The following is a 4,590-nucleotide window of genomic DNA, read 5'->3' on the forward strand; positions in this document are numbered from 1 at the left end:
TTAAGTATACAGTTAATATGTTTGCAGTTATTTAAAATTTATACTGAGAAAAATGTATTTTCACTATTGATGTAGACAAGCACCTGCATAAGACTATTAAATTGATTGCTGATTTATATCAAACAACTTTTATAAGACTTATTTTTATTGTTATAATATTTTATAAATTTTAAGGAATATGACAAAAAAGATATTGTAGGTATTGAAGGGGGGGTCTCTGGGAGGAGCAGTGGTACAAAAGGGAAACAAGAATGTGATTCAATTATATTTAATTGAAATATGTTTTTAAATGTTAACAAATTCAGATAAATTGAAATCATGTAACATTTCTCATCATAATGCAATAATTTTTTTTTTTTAAAAAATCATGGCTGTAAAGTTGTGATTGGGTTTTGTGTGTGTGCAGGTATACATGCACACAAATGTGTGTGTGGTCTGGAGGCCGTTCAGGAGCTGTCACCTTGGTTTTTGAGAGGTCTCTCATTGGCCAACATTCACTAGGCTAGGCTTTCTGGCCAGTAAAGAGGCAGGGATTTGCCTGTCCCTACTTTTCCAGCTTGGGATTATAAACGTGTACTGTCTCATTCAGCTTTTCTTTATTTTAAGAGAATCAAACGCAAGTCCTTGTTGCTTGCACAGAAAGCACTACTCATTGAACCACCTTCCTAACCAGAATTAGTTGTTTTGATTTTGATATATTATTTTAGTCTCTTCACTTCTTCTGGTTTGTTTATTTGTTTGTTTGTTTTTCTTTTAGCTGCTTCTCTTTGTGTTGCTGTTGAGCCTTGATGGTCTTCCAAAAAAGCCCAGGTCCCTAACCTGCATTTCCTTTGCTGCTAAATAAGACATCCCCATATAAGTGAATGACAGTACTGTGCCCCAGGAAGGAGATGCTGAGTGAAGTCACTGTTGGCTGTCACAGAGAGTGAGCCAGCTATTAGTCTTTGGATCCCAAAATGTTGGAATCAAAAGGGTGTTCCTTAGGGTGTCACTGCTAACAGCATCAGTCAGAGCTGCCCCAGAGTATGTGTAGTTTGTGGGAAGAGCCACAGGCATTTTTATTGTTGTTTTGTTTTACTCTATTCTGTAAGTTGTATGTAGGCACACATACGTATACATGTCTAGATGTACATTGTGTGTAGGACACACAACACTAAGAATGAATCTAATTGGGATTTGCAGGCTTAGTTAATCATTATGTATCAACATCGACTTATTAGTTTTAACAAATGAACCACACTGCTGCAAAATGTTAGTGACGGGAAACGGGGAGAGGTGTAGGCGAGCTATTTGTAACGCTCAGGGCATCTTCCATTCAGCTTTTTTGTAACCTCAAACTGCTCTAAAACACAACCCGCAACTTTAAAGATACTAGTAAGCCTACCCAAGGAGCACAGGAGAGCAACCCGCGACTTTCTGCATTTCCCCAGTGAGACTGGTCTAAAACTCAGGCGTGTAGCTGGACTCTGGCAAGCAGCTCCAATTTGCTCCCCGGGTTAGAACAAAACAGAGGACGTGCAATTAGGATGGCGTTCTAGTCATTCTAAATTGTAATTGTGCCTCTTAGGGATCAATCAAATGTCAAGAGAATGATTTTATTCTTATTGCCACGAATTGTGGCCTTTTTTCTCCTTTTAAATATACGTAGACTAGAGTACATTCCTCTCTGGAGTCCTGTACCAGCAAATTGCAAGGCTGGGATGGACCAGCTGGGCAAACGCTCCCCCTAGTGGTAAAAGAAAGGCTTTCAAAATCCGTGGTTTATCGTTCGCTGTCCCATTCATTTCCTTAACATCGGACACGCACACACATCCCTTTAGAAAAGCTGGGAGAAGGAAAGAGCAAAGGAGAGGGAGGTGAGTTGAAAAGAGGAGGGGAGTTTGGATGAAGAGGAGGTCGGGCCTCTAGTATTTTCCCGGCTTGGAGAACGGTGGGGTCTTGAGCGCTACTTAATCTGCTGCAAGGTTCTGTCCGCGCGCCCTGCTAGAGTCCCCAAGAGGTGAAGATCTACAGGTTGCCCTCGTGCTGGGAGTATCTGGCAGGCTCTGTTCTAAGCCAGACACTCGTGTCAGGTGCTCAGGTGGATTTTTAAAAATTACCTTAATTAATTAATCAAGCATGGTTTTGTGTGTGTGCACACGTGTGCGTGCTCCGCCGCTCCCTCGCCCTCCTTCCCTCTCCTTCTTCCTCCCCTCCCTCTTCCCTTAACCTCTTCCTCCTTTCCTCCCTGCTCCTGCTGCTCCCCCATCCCGCCTCTGTATGCTGTGGTGTACAAGTGGAGATCAGAAGACAACTTTTGGTTCTTTTTCTCCTTCTCCAAGTGAGTTCTGGAGCTTGAGCCGAGGACATCAGGTTTGATAAGTGCCTTGTTCAGCCATCTTGCTGGTCCCTAGGCCGGAATGCTCCTGATGGTATCTGGAAACATGCCAGCATTCTAGTGCCTTTCTGGGTGGAAGAGATGAGTTCTTTGGATTCTGACTGGTATGTAGGGTGGGTACATTGGAGAGCAATTCTGGGATTAGGGGCTTGGGACCCAGAGCTTCAGACTAGGAGACTATATTTAAAAGATGTTGTGGTTTGTGTGTGAAGTGCCCCCTACGGGCTTCATGCATTTGATGCCTGTCTCATGGCACTGTTTTGAAAATCTAGGGAACATCTGGGGGCCTAGCTAGAGGAGGTGAGACTGCAGGACTGGACTGAAGATCTCACAGTGAGCTCCTAGCCTGTGATTTCTGTCATGTAACAAGCCATGCTGAATGGTCCTGGCTGGAACCCATGTCTTTCCTCACCATGCTGTACCTTCTCTTTAACTACAGCCAGAATAAATACTGTCTCCCTTAACTGCTTCTGCCCACTCCTCTGCCCCAGTGAAAAGAAAAGTACCTAACAGAGATGCCACTGCCACATAGACAGGAGACACACTGGACAAGAAACAGAGATGGCAAAAAGTAAAATATAAAATAAAAAGGCACCTCCATCTTGGCTTCAGCCAGAAACAGCAACTCATCTGACTTCAGTGAAAAAATGGCAGCCAGGTAGGCAGTGGCTGGCGGGTCTTTGCTTCAGCAGAGGGAGGTGCCTACCTTAAAGAGATGGTGGGAGGGCTTAAGCCTGTGCTTAACAAGGCAGCTAACAGCTAACGCTCAGTATGAATTTCCTAAAGCTGCAGGAGACATAGTACTACCAGCAGTGGGGGATGCGTGGGGGGGTGGTGGCAGGGAGAAAGGCTGAAACCAATGGATGTTTTTTTTCCCTTCCAGTTCTGGGGACCACAGGATTAGGTCACATCAGCAAGACTGGGCTCCCTTTGAGGTCTAAGCAAATTGCCTCCTGCCTCTTCCAGCTTAGGACAGCCCCTAGATTTTCTTGGTTTGCAGACCACTGTTCTGATCTCTGCCTCCATCTCTGACTCCTCCGTGTGTCTTGGGTTCCAAGCTTCCTTCTCTTTATAAGGAAGTAGATTTAGCCTCTCCATTCATTCAGTAGGACCCACTTTAAGGTGATTACATCACAAAGACCCTTCTTCCGAATCAGGTAAGAGTCAGAGGTATTAAGAAGTTAGTGTTTCAGAGGAGAACACAAGCTCTGTTCCAACAGTGGGAGTAACTGGGACCAGCAGGACCCAGTCAGGCAGGAACTCCACCAGCCCAGTGACCTGGGTTCCTTCCAGTCTGTCTGGGCTGGCAGGTGCCCTGTGCAGACCTTGGGTGCAAATTTTGCAGCCAGTCCCACAACACCCAGAGGAAGCTCCACTCCTGGGTGCTCTAACAGGCCCAGGATCACAGGATCCCAGAATCACAGGATCACAGAAACAGTTTGACTCTGAGGAGTTCTGACACAAACAGGATCACAGGAAGGACAGGCTCCAGTCAGATTTAGCAAGGGCAGGTAGCACTAGAGATAACCAGATGGTGGGTGGGCAAGTGTAAGAACATAAGCAACAGAAACCAAGGTTACTTGGCATCATTAGAACCCAATACTCCCATCATAGCAAGTCCTGGACACACCATCACACCAGAAAAGCAAGATTCAGATTTAAAATCACTTCTCACAATGATGATACAGCACTTTTAAAAAGACATAAATAACTTCCTCAAAGAAATACAGGAGAACACAGGTAAACAGCTAGAAGCCCTTCAAGAGGAAACACAAAAATCCCTTAAAGAACTACAGGAAAACACAATCAAACAGGTGAAGGAAATGAACAAAACCATCCAGAATCTAAAAATGGAACTAGAAGCAATAAAGAAGTCACAATGGGAGACAACCCTGGAGTTAGAAAATCTAGGAAAGAAATCAGGAGTCATAGCATCACCAACAGAATACAAGGGATAGAAGAGAGAATCTCAGGGGCAGAAGACACCATAGAAAACATTGACACAACAGTCAAAGAAAATGCAAAAAGCAAAAAGCTCCTATCCCAGAACATCCAGGAAATCCAGGATGCAATGAGAAGACCAAATCTAAGGATAGTAGGTATAGAAGAGAATGAATACTCCCAACTTAAAGGGCCAATAAACAACTTCAACAAAATTATAGAAGAAAATTTCCCTAACCTAAAGAAAGAGATGCCCATGAACATACAAGAAG

Source organism: Mastomys coucha, unplaced genomic scaffold (assembly GCF_008632895.1).
Source record: "Mastomys coucha isolate ucsf_1 unplaced genomic scaffold, UCSF_Mcou_1 pScaffold12, whole genome shotgun sequence".
In the NCBI taxonomy this organism is placed as follows: Eukaryota; Metazoa; Chordata; class Mammalia; order Rodentia; family Muridae; genus Mastomys; species Mastomys coucha.